This window comes from Bombina bombina, chromosome 1, assembly GCF_027579735.1.
Source record: "Bombina bombina isolate aBomBom1 chromosome 1, aBomBom1.pri, whole genome shotgun sequence".
Classification (NCBI taxonomy): domain Eukaryota; kingdom Metazoa; phylum Chordata; class Amphibia; order Anura; family Bombinatoridae; genus Bombina; species Bombina bombina.
This window is the reverse complement of record NC_069499.1, coordinates 1,563,306,264-1,563,320,991: the sequence shown is the minus strand read 5'-3', so window position 1 is coordinate 1,563,320,991 and position 14,728 is coordinate 1,563,306,264. Positions and strand designations below refer to the sequence as shown.

The following is a 14,728-nucleotide window of genomic DNA, read 5'->3' as shown; positions in this document are numbered from 1 at the left end:
GCTGATCCTAATGCTTTGCCACTAATTAGATCTAATACGGGGTCACTAGCTGATCCTACTACTGAGCTATTAGCTGATCCTACTACTGAGCCATTAGCTGATCCTAATGCTTTGCCACTAATTAGATCTAATACAGGGTCACTAGCTGATCCTACTACTGAGCTATTAGCTGATCCTAATGCATAGCCACTAATTAGATCTAATACATGGTCACTAGCTGATCCTACTACTGAGCTATTAGCTGATCCTACTACTGAGCCATTAGCTGATCCTAATGCTTTGCCACTAATTAGATCTAATACGGGGTCACTAGCTGATCCTACTACTGAGCTATTAGCTGATCCTACTACTGAGCCATTAGCTGATCCTAATGCTTTGCCACTAATTAGATCTAATACAGGGTCACTAGCTGATCCTACTACTGAGCTATTAACTGATCCTACTACTGAGCCATTAGCTGATCCTAATGCATAGCCACTAATTAGATCTAATACAGGGTCACTAGCTGATCCTACTACTGAGCTATTAGCTGATCCTAATGCATAGCCACTAATTAGATCTAATATGGGGTCACTAGCTGATCCTACTACTGAGCTATTAGCTGATCCTACTACTGAGCCATTAGCTGATCCTAATGTTTTGCCACTAATTAGATCTAATACAGGGTCACTAGCTGATCCTACTACTGAGATATTAGCTGATCCTACTACTGAGCCATTAGCTGATCCTAATGCATAGCCACTAATTAGATCTAATACAGGGTCACTAGCTGATCCTACTACTGAGCTATTAGCTGATCCTAATGCATAGCCACTAATTAGATCTAATACAGGGTCACTAGCTGATCCTACTACTGAGCTATTAGCTGATCCTAATGCATAGCCACTAATTAGATCTAATACAGGGTCACTAGCTGATCCTTCTACTGAGCTATTAGCTGATCCTAATGCATAGCCACTAATTATATCTAATACAGGGTCATTAACTGATCCTACTACTGAGCTATTAGCTGATCCTTATGCATAGCCACTCATTAGTCCTTAAACATGGTCATAAGCCGATCCTAATGCACAGTCATCAACTAGATCAGACATCCTCAAACTTGGCCCTCCAGAGGTTTTGGAACTACATTTCCCATGATGCTCAGCCAACATATGGGAAATGTAGTTCCAAAACCTTTGGAGGGCCAAGTTTGAGGATGTCTGAACTAGATATAATACAGGGTCATCAGCCAACCCTAATGCACAGCCACTAGCTGATCCTAATACTCAGTCACTAACTAGATCTAATACAGGGCCACTAGCTGATCCTAATGCACAGTCACTAATTAGACCTAATGCTGAGTTATAAGCTTACATTTCATACACTACCCATTCTCACATACAGTGTGCCCATAGCTAACATATGGTATATATAACACATTATATTACATACATGATCCCCTCTCACATAGTGTGCACATGGCTAGCACATGATATGTATAACACACATTACATTACATACATGATCCCCTCTGACATACACAGTGTGCACATGGCTAGCACATGATATGTATAACACACATTACATACATAATCCAATCACATACACAGTGTGCACATGGCTAGCACATGATATGTATAACACACATTACATACATGATCTCCTCTCACATACAGTGTGCACATAGCTAACATATGGTATATATAACACATTATAATACATACATGATCCCCTCTCACATACAGTGTGCACATGGCTAGCACATGATATGTATAACACACATTACATTACATACATGATCCCCTCTCACATACATAGTGTGCACATGGCTAGCACATGAAATGTATAACACACATTACATACACGATCCCATCTCACATACACAGTGTGCACATGGCTAGCACATGATATGTATAACACATATTACATACATGATCCCATCTCACATACAAAGTGTGCACATGGCTAACACATGCTATGTATAACACATGTTAAATACATGCTCCCCTCCCAAATACACAGGGAGCAGATGACTAGAACATACTATATATATATATATATATATATATATATATATATATATATATATATATATATATATATATAAAACACACATTATATTACATGCATGATCCTCTTACTCTTGCACACACAGGGTGCACACAGGTAGCAGAAGATATGTACAATGTATAACACACATTACATACATGATCCCCTTTTTATATACACAGGGTGCACACAGCTAGCATATGCTATGTATAACACACATTACATACAGGATCCCCTCTCACATACACAGGTTGCACTGCACATGGGTAGCACATACTATGTATAACACACATTACATACATGATCCCCTATCACACATAGTGCACATGGCTAGCACATGGTATGTATAACACACATTACATATATGATCACCTCTCACATACACAGGGTGCACATGGCTAGCACATGCTATGTATAACACACATTACATACATGATCCTCTCTTACATACACAGAGTGCACATGCTATGTATAACACATTACATACATGATCCCCTCTCACATACACATAGTGCACATGGCTAGCACATGCTATGTATAACACACATTACATACATGATCCCCTCTCACATACACAGGGTACACGCGGCTAGCACATGCTATGTAAAACACACATTACATACATGATCCCCTCACATACACAGGGTGCACACGGCTAGCACATGCTATGTATAACACACATTACATACATGATCCCCTCTGCCTCTCACATACACAGGGTGCACAGAGCTAGCACATGCTATGTATAACACACATTACATACATGATCCCCTCTCACATACACAGCTAGCACATGTTATGTATAACACACATTACATACATGATCCCCTCACATACACAGGGTGCACACGGCTAGCACATGCTATGTACAACACACATTACATACATGATCCCCTCTCACATACACACAGTGCACATGGCTAGCACATGCTATGTATAACACACATTACATACATGATCCCCTCACATACACAGGGTGCACACGGCTAGCACATGCTATGTATAACACACATTACATACATGATCCCCTCACATACACAGGGTGCACACGGCTAGCACATGCTATGTATAGCACACATTACATATATGATCACCTCTCACATACACAAAGTGCACATGGCTAGCACATGCTATGTATAACACACATTACATACATGATCCCCTCACATACACAGGGTGCACACGGCTAGCACATGCTATGTATAACACACATTACCTATATGATCACCTCTCACATACACAGGGTGCACATGGCTAGCACATGATATGTATAACACACATTACATACATGATCCCCTCTCACATACACAGCGTGCACATGCTATGTATAAAACACATTACATATATGATCCCCTCTCACATACACATCGTGCACACAGCTAGCACATGCTATGTATAACACACATTACATACATGATCCCATCTCACATACACACGGTGCACATGCTATGTATAACACACTTTACATACATGATCCCCTCTCACATACACAGCGTGCACACGGCTAGCACATGCTATGTATAACACACATTACATACATGATCCCATCTCACATACACACTGTGCACATGCTATGTATAACACACTTTACATACATGATCCCCTCTCACATACACAGCGTGCACACGGCTAGCACATGCTATGTATAACACACATTACATACATGATCCCATCTCACATACACACTGTGCACATGCTATGTATAACACACTTTACATACATGATCCCCTCTCACATACTGAGCCTAGTGATCCCCTCTCACGTACACATCGTGCACACGGCTAGCACATGCTATGTATAACACACATTACATACATGATCCCATCTCACATACTCACTGTGCACATGCTATGTATAACACACTTTACATACATGATGATCCCCTCTCACATACACATCGTGCACACGGCTAGCACATGCTATGTATAACACACATTACATACATAATCCCATCTCACATACACAGGGTGCACATGCTATGTATAACACACATTACATACATGATCCCCTCTCACATACACAGCGTGCACACGGCTAGCACATGCTATGTATAACACACATTACATACATGATCCCATTTCACATACACACTGTGCACATGCTATGTATAACACACTTTACATACATGATCCCATCTCACATACACACTGTGCACATGCTATGTATAACACACATTACATACATAATCCCATCTCACATACACAGGGTGCACATGCTATGTATAACACACATTACATACATGATCCCCTCTCACATGCACATCGTGCACATGCTATGTATAACACACATTACATACATAATCCCATCTCACATACACAGGGTGCACATGCTATGTATAACACACATTACATACATGATCCCCTCTCACATACACATCGTGCACATGCTATGTATAACACACATTACATACATGATCCCATCTCACATACACACTGTGCACATGCTATGTATAACACACATTACATACATGATCCCATCTCACATACACACTGTGCACATGCTATGTATAACACACATTACATACATAATCCCATCTCACATACACAGGGTGCACATGCTATGTATAACACACATTACATACATGATCCCTCTCACATACACAGCGTGCACACGGCTAGCACATGCTATGTATAACACACATTACATACATGATCCCATCTCACATACACACTGTGAACATGCTATGTATAACACACATTACATACATGATCCCATCTCACATACACACTGTGCACATGCTATGTATAACACACATTACATACATAATCCCATCTCACATACACAGGGTGCACATGCTATGTATAACACACATTACATACATGATCCCCTCTCACATACACAGCATGCACACGGCTAGCACATGCTATGTATAACACACATTACATACATGATCCCATCTCACATACACACTGTGCACATGCTATGTATAACACACATTACATACATGATCCCATCTCACATACACAGGGTGCACATGCTATGTATAACACACATTACATACATGATCCCCTCTCACATGCACATCGTGCACATGCTATGTATAACACACATTACATACATAATCCCATCTCACATACACAGGGTGCACATGCTATGTATAACACACATTACATACATGATCCCCTCTCACATACACATCGTGCACATGCTATGTATTACACACATTACATACATGATCCCATCTCGCATACACACTGTGCACATGCTATGTATAACACACATTACATACATGATCCCATCTCACATACACACTGTGCACATGCTATGTATAACACACATTACATACATGATCCCATCTCACATACACACTGTGCACATGCTATGTATAACACACATTACATACATGATCCCATCTCACATACACACTGTGCACATGCTATGTATAACACACATTACATACATAATCCCATCTCACATACACAGGGTGCACATGCTATGTATAACACACATTACATACATGATCCCCTCTCACATACACATTGTGCACATGCTATGTATAACACACATTACATACATGATCCCATCTCACATACACACTGTGCACATGCTATGTATAACACACATTACATACATGATCCCATCTCACATACACACTGTGCACATGCTATGTATAACACACATTACATACATAATCCCATCTCACATACACAGGGTGCACATGCTATGTATAACACACATTACATACATGATCCCTCTCACATACACAGCGTGCACACGGCTAGCACATGCTATGTATAACACACATTACATACATGATCCCATCTCACATACACACTGTGAACATGCTATGTATAACACACATTACATACATGATCCCATCTCACATACACACTGTGCACATGCTATGTATAACACACATTACATACATAATCCCATCTCACATACACAGGGTGCACATGCTATGTATAACACACATTACATACATGATCCCCTCTCACATACACAGCGTGCACACGGCTAGCACATGCTATGTATAACACACATTACATACATGATCCCATCTCACATACACACTGTGCACATGCTATGTATAACACACATTACATACATGATCCCATCTCACATACACAGGGTGCACATGCTATGTATAACACACATTACATACATAATCCCATCTCACATACACAGGGTGCACATGCTATGTATAACACACATTACATACATGATCCCCTCTCACATACACATCGTGCACATGCTATGTATTACACACATTACATACATGATCCCATCTCACATACACACTGTGCACATGCTATGTATAACACACATTACATACATGATCCCATCTCACATACACACTGTGCACATGCTATGTATAACACACATTACATACATGATCCCATCTCACATACACACTGTGCACATGCTATGTATAACACACATTACATACATGATCCCATCTCACATACACACTGTGCACATGCTATGTATAACACACATTACATACATAATCCCATCTCACATACACAGGGTGCACATTCTATGTATAACACACATTACATACATGATCCCCTCTCACATACACAGCGTGCACACGGCTAGCACATGCTATGTATAACACACATTACATACATGATCCCATCTCACATACACACTGTGCACATGCTATGTATAACACACATTACATACATGATCCCATCTCACATACACAGGGTGCACATGCTATGTATAACACACATTACATACATGATCCCCTCTCACATGCACATCGTGCACATGCTATGTATAACACACATTACATACATAATCCCATCTCACATACACAGGGTGCACATGCTATGTATAACACACATTACATACATGATCCCCTCTCACATACACATCGTGCACATGCTATGTATTACACACATTACATACATGATCCCATCTCACATACACACTGTGCACATGCTATGTATAACACACATTACATACATGATCCCATCTCACATACACACTGTGCACATGCTATGTATAACACTGTACACACATTACATACATGATCCCATCTCACATACACACTGTGCACATGCTATGTATAACACACATTACATACATAATCCCATCTCACATACACAGGGTGCACATGCTATGTATAACACACATTACATACATGATCCCCTCTCACATACACAGCGTGCACACGGCTAGCACATGCTATCTATAACACACATTACATACATGATCCCATCTCACATACACACTGTGCACATGCTATGTATAACACACATTACATACATGATCCCCTCTCACATACACAGCGTGCACACGGCTAGCACATGCTATGTATAACACACATTACATACATGATCCCATCTCACATACACACTGTGCACATGCTATGTATAACACACATTACATACATGATCCCCTCTCACATACACAGCGTGCACATGGCTAGCACATGCTATGTATAACACACATTACATACATGATCCCATCTCACATACACACTGTGCACATGCTATGTATAACACACTTTACATACATGATCCCCTCTCACATACACACTGTGCACATGCTATGTATAACACACATTACATACATGATCCCATCTCACATACACACTGTGCACATGCTATGTATAACACACTTTACATACATGATCCCCTCTCACATACACAGCGTGCACACGGCTAGCACATGCTATGTATAACACACATTACATACATGATCCCATCTCACATACACACTGTGCACATGCTATGTATAACACACATTACATATATGATCCCCTCTCACATACACACTGTGCACATGCTATGTATAACACACATTACATATATGATCCCATCTCACATACACACTGTGCACATGCTATGTATAACACACTTTACATACATGATCCCCTCTCACATACTGACCCTAGTGATCCCCTGGGATCTTGCTGGCTGCCTGGACCCGCCCATTAAAACGTAACCAGAGGGGGCGGGGCCAGCCTGTCCTGCGGTTCAGTGAGACCGGCGGCTGCTGTGAGAGAGACACGGAGCGGGGTAGGTACCGGGGTAGCACAGCTGGGGCAATACTGACTACGGTAATATCAGCTGGGTAACAACGTGGGTAATATGCGCGGGCAACACTGTTTGGGGTTGGGGCATTAGTGACTGGGTTACCCTGTGTTTAGCTGGTACGGCGGGAGGGAGTGGGCTTTACCGGCTGGAGCTATTGTGTGATACACTGCGGGATGTAAAACATTTAATTAGCATGAAACCAGATATATACTGTAGCACACACCCTTTACATGTTGTGACCCCCTATATGCACTCTGTGTCACATGCTGTACCCCCTAAATGTACTGTTACATGCTGCGACACCCTATGTCACATGCTGTACCCCCTAAATGTACTGTTACATGCTGCGACACCCTATGTCGCATGCTGTACCCCCTAAATGTACTGTTACATGCTGTACACCTTATATGCACCCTATATCACATGCTGTACCCCATAAATTAACTGTTACATACTGTAACCCTATATGCACCCTATATCACATGCTGTAGCCCCTAAATTAACTGTTACATACTGTAACCCTATATGCACCCTATATCACATGCTGTACCCCCTAAATTAACTGTTACATACTGTAACCCTATATGCACCCTATATCACATGCTGTACCCCCTAAATTAACTGTTACATACTGTAACCCTATATGCACCTTATATCACATGCTGTAGCCCCTAAATTAACTGTTACATACTGTAACCCTATATGCACCCTATATCACATGCTGTACCCCCTTAATTAACTGTTACATACTGTGACCCTATATGCACCTTATATCACATGCTGTAGCCCCTAAATTAACTGTTACATGCTGTAACCCTATATGCACCCTATGTCGCATGCTGTACCCCCTAAATGTACTGTTACATGCTGTACACCCTATATGCACCCTATGTCGCATGCTGTACCCCCTAAATGTACTGTTACATGCTGTACACCCTATATGCACCCTATGTCGCATGCTGTAACCCTATATGAACCCTATGTCACATTCTGTACCCCCTAAATGTATTGTTACATGCAGTGACACCCTATATGCACCCTATGTTGCATGCTGTACCCCCTAAATGTACTGTTACATGCTGTACACCTTATATGCACCCTATATCACATGCTGTACCCCCTAAATGTACTGTTACATAGTGTAACCCTATATGCACCCTATGTCACATTCTGTACCCCCTAAATGTATTGTTACATGCAGTGACACCCTATATGCACCCTATGTTGCATGCTGTACCCCCTAAATGTACTGTTACATGCTGTACACCTTATAAGCACCCTATATCACATGCTGTACCCCCTAAATGTACTGTTACATAGTGTAACCCTATATGCACCCTATGTCACATTCTGTACCCCCTAAATGTACTGTTACATGCTGTGACACCCTATATGCACCCTATGTCGCATGCTGTACCCCCTAAATGTACTGTTACATAGTGTAACCCTATATGCACCCTATGTCACATGCTGTACCCCCTAGATGTACTGTTACATGCTATAAACCCTGTATGCACCCTATGTCACATGCTGTACCCCCTAAATTAACTGTTACATGCTGTACACCATATATGCATCCTATGTCACATACTGTACACCTAAATGTACTGTTACATGCTGTGACACCCTAAATGTACTGTTACATGCTGTGACACCCTATATGCACCCTATGTCGCATGCTGTACCCCCTAAATTTATTGTTACATGCTGTAACACCCTATATGCACCCTATGTCTCATGCTGTGCTCCCTAAATGTACTGTTACATGCTGCGACACCCTATGTCACATGCTGTACCCCCTATATGTACTGTTAGTTGGTGTGACACCCTATATGTACCGCATGTCGCATGAGGTACACCCTAAATGTACTGTTACATGCTGTAACACCTTATATGTACCCTATGTCTCATGCTGTACCCCCTAAATGTACTGTTACATGCTGTGACACCCTAAATGTACTGTTACATGCTGTGGCACTCTAAATGTACTGTTACATGCTGTGGCACTCTAAATGTACTGTTACATGCTGTGACACCCTATATGCACCCTATGTCACATGCTGTGACACCCTAAATGTACTGTTACATGCTGTGACACTCTAAATGTACTGTTACATGCTGTGGCACTCTAAATGTACTGTTACATGCTGTGGCACTCTAAATGTACTGTTACATGCTGTGGCACTCTAAATGTACTGTTACATGCTGTGACACCCTATATGCACCCTATGTCACATGCTGTGACACCCTATATGCACCCTATGTCACATGCTGAGACACCCTAAATGTACTGTTACATGCTATGACACCCTATATGCACCCTATGTTACATACTGTACACCCTAAATGTACTGTTACATGCTATGACACCCTATATGCACCCTATGTTACATGCTGTACACCCTATGTCACGTGCTGTGCCCCCTAAATGTACTGTTACATGCTGTGCACCCTATATCACATGCTGTACACCCTATATGCACCCTATGTCACATTCTGTACCCCCTAAATGTAGTTACATGCTGTACACCCTATAAGCACCTGATGTCACATGCTGTACCCCCTAAATATACTGTTACATGTTGTGCACCCTATGTCACATGCTATACACCCTAAATGTACTACAACATGCTGTGACAACCAATATGCACCCTATGTCACATGCTGTACACCCTAAATGTAGTTACATGCTGTACACCCTATAAGCACCTGATGTCACATGCTGTACCCCCTAAATATACTGTTACATGTTGTGCACCCTATGTCACATGCTATACACCCTAAATGTACTACAACATGCTGTGACACCCTATATGCACCCTATGTCACATGCTTTGACACCCTAAATATACTGTTACATGCAGTATACACCCTAAATGTACTGTCACATGCCGTGCACCCTATGTCATATGATATACTCCCTAAACCTATTGTCACTTGCTATGCACCCTATATGTACTGTCACGTGCTATGCACCCTCTATGTTCTGTCACATGATATACACCCCTTGTGCATTTGGTGACATAATATACACCTCAGTATGTACTGTGCAACGTGATATACACCTTGTCCAAGCTTTTGACACCCTTTTTGTACTGTGACATGCATGCTAATATATACTGTGGTATGATATACACACCATTTTGTACTGTCATATGCAATACAACGTATATGTTTTATGATATGATATACACCCTATTTGTACCGTCACGCTATACACCCCTATATATATAGTCACATGCTGTACTCCCTAATAAATACCTTGACACTCTATACATACAGTGATAACCTATACACCCCAGTATGTACTGTGACATACTATACACCTTTGTACTTATTGTGATACACTCCAATATATACCCCTACACATACACCCTGAAATGTATATCTGAACACACACACAGACGCACTTTGACACCCTATGGCACGCTGTACCCCTACACATAGTATGGTACACTACCTCTGCATTTAGAAGGGGGCTGGCTATATGGTCATTTATAGAGGTTTGGTTGCACTAATTTCTGGGGGGGGGGTTGTCTGTGCTGCCATACATTGGGGTTCACCAATATATAGTGTACAATTGTCAGGCTTATATACTATCAGATGCAGAAGTTTTGATTCTCCCAAATACATTTGTCACTTTACATTTAGTTATTGAATTGCAATATACAATAACTGTATAGGCTGTATGGTTATATATGAGGGCTTGATGACTGATACCGTTATAACATGTTTGGGTGGGGTGTGTAGTGACATACATTAGGGGGGGTATATATGTGGGGGAAGGATTTGTATGCTGAAGGTCTGATACACACCTGTATATTTGGGAGTGGCATGTTATATAGCATATAATGTGTCCAGGATGTATAGCTTATTGCATCACAAGCCTGTTTGGTAGCGGAGGGGTTAAAAGTTTGAGGGTTTTTTTTAATTTTTTACAGCTTTTCCTGTGTGAACTTCCGTCTAAAACTGCCTGTGACATCTCATGGGGTGTTAAATGCCCCCAGGTCCCTCACCTAACTTCCTGACAGTAAAGCACATACTGAAGTTATCAAAGCAGGGCTCATGCGAACCAATGCAGCACCCAGTGAGTTGCTGAACAAGAGATCTTGCTGTAGTGCAGACTTTTTTTGGTTTAAAGGCACATTACATATTTTTTCACCTAGTTACAACTGAAAAGGGGAATTTTAAAACATTTTAGTGTTTGCTGTTGTAAATGGGTGTCTCTGTTTTGGGGGGGTATATTTTGACACTTGGAAGGCATGTCACTGTCACATCAATAGAGAGTTTTGTTACCAGCCAGTGAGCGTCTGTCCTTCTGACCAGTATAGGACAAACATTTACTTTCTGTTTCAGAATGTTCTAACTTAAATGGACAATAAACCTAATTGTTTTCTTTCGTGATTCAGATAGAGGAGCAATTTTAAGCAACTTTTTTTATTTACTCCTATTATAAATTTTTCTTTGTTCTCTTGCTATCTTTATTTTAAAAGCAGGAATGTGATGCATAGGAGCCGGACCATTTTTGGTTGAGAACCTGGGTTATACTTGCTTATTGGTGAGTAAATCTAAGCCTCCAATAAGCAAGCGCTATTCATGGTGCTGAACCTAAAATGGGCTGGCTGCTAACATTTACATTCCTGCTTTTAAAATAAAGATAGCAAGAGAACAAAGAAATATTGATAATAGGAGAAAATTAGAAAGATGCTTAAAATGTCATGCTTTATCTATCTGAATCATGAAAGAAAAAATTTGGGTTCAGTGTCCCTTTAACTAAATCTTTTTTTATATATAACAATATTTTTAGCATGTTTACATTGGGCACTTTTATGGGTGTTATGGGAATACTGTGCCATTTTAATGCAGCAGATTTTAAAATGTACTGAAGTTTTTGTTCATTTTAAAGTGGATTTTCCAGGACTTAAAATAATCATTTTTCTTTCTTATGTTTGAGGGGTGTGTCACTGTCAACCAATAGAGCTTTGTGTCCTACAGATCAGTATTTTAGGACATGGAATTCCTGTTAGTTTCAAAAGCAAAAATAAAACAATTTCCTAACTTTTTATCAATGACAGAAACTGCAGCATTTAATGCCCCCTTACTTAAAGGGACACTCAATCAAAATTAAAACTTTCATGATTCAGATAAAGCATAACATTTTAAACAACTTTTCAATTTACTTTTATTAAAGGGACACTTTCTTCATTCTCTTGGTATGCTTATTTGAAAAGCAAGAATGTAAGTTTAGATGCCGGCCCATTTTTGGTGAACATCCTGGGTTGTCCTTGCTGATTGGACAGCACCAATAAACAAGTGCTGTCTATGGTTCTGAACCAAAAAGTTGCTGGCTCCTTAGCTTAGATGCCTTCTTTTTCAAATAAAGATAGCAAGAGAACCAAGAAAAATTGATAATAGGAGTAAATTAGAAAGTTGCTTAAAATTGCATGCTCTATCTGAACCATGAAAGAAAAAAATGTGGTTTCAGTGTCCCTTTAACAAAATATACTCTGTCTTTTTGTTTTTACACTTTTTGAGTCACCAGCTTCTACTGAGCATGTGCAAGAAGTCACTGAATATACGTATATGTATTTGTGATTGGCTGATGGCTGTCACATGGTACAGGGGGAATGGAAATAGACATAACGTTGAAATTTGTCATTTTAAGTTCATACTAAGTGTTTTTTGCCTTGTCTTTTTATCATGCGTTTGTTGGTTATGCAAATCTACTTTATTTACTGGTCCTTTATCTGGCCGCAGCGCTTGAAATAGATATTTAAACGCCTGAGCTGTGGTTTTTGTTAAACTTCCGTACTTCCGAGTTCGATGCATTGAGCTTGGTTAAGAGGGGTAATCATAGAAGCTTATAAGCTATTGGCTAAAACTATATTCCTTTGTAAACTACGTGCTGTGAAACAGATTTGGTCTAAATAAGAGGATGTTTCTGTTCGGTGCCTTTTTTTTAGGGTACATTCTCTTTGTTGTTGAATGCATTTCCCCTTTTTTAGGCTATGCGAATATAAGTAAATCTGTTCTGTTCTGTGACATTTTCTGTTTGCCTTTGTGCTGTCTGAGTTGGGATCTACCCTCTGTCACCCACAGACACGCACATTTTTTTTGTTATTGTGACAGAATTCTCAGGGTGTGAAAGGCAAGCAAAGGGCTTAGTATATGCCCCATGTCCTAAGTCTCTGTGTGTAGGTGAGAGAGGACAGACAGTGTGGGATGTTGGGGTGTAGAGTGTATGTGTATATATATATATATATAGTTAGCCCTCAGTTTACGCCGGGGTTAGGTTCCAGAAGGAATGATTGTAAATCGAAACCGTTGTAAATTTAAACCCAGTTTATAATGTAAGTCAATGGGAAGTGAGGGAGATAGGTTCCAGGCCCCTCTCAAAATTGACATAAGTAACACCTAATACATTATTTTTAAAGCTTTGAAATGAAGACTTTAAATGCTAAACAGCATTATAAACCTAATAAAATAATCACACAACACAGACTTCACTTGCATTTTTCTGCAAACAGTTCAGTTCATTTCTATGCATTCCATTCTGGACTGATTTATAGACAGGAAGATCTTGTTCCTTTGAAATCTGCTCGATAGCTCAGGTCTGGTTAAACTGATTAATTTCAGCTTGCTTGGCTTTGCTGCAACACAAGCTGACAGCTCCACCTACTGGCTATTTTAATAAATGCACTGCTTCT

The 14,728-nt window shown here is 40.3% G+C and overlaps 1 protein-coding gene across 4 annotated transcripts in view; it reads left to right on the top strand.

Annotated features, from left to right (window-relative positions):
* Positions 1 to 14,728, top strand: part of SEPTIN9 (septin 9) — a 618,133-nt gene that overhangs the window by 526,107 nt on the left and 77,298 nt on the right. Inside the window, exon 1 of one of the 4 annotated variants that reach the window (XM_053709696.1) lies at positions 7,932 to 8,003. The exons of the other annotated variants lie outside the window; for them this stretch is intronic. The gene's annotated coding sequence lies outside the window, so the exon portion shown is untranslated. Of the gene's footprint in view, positions 1 to 7,931; positions 8,004 to 14,728 lie in introns of those variants that run through there. 4 annotated transcript variants of the gene reach the window in all.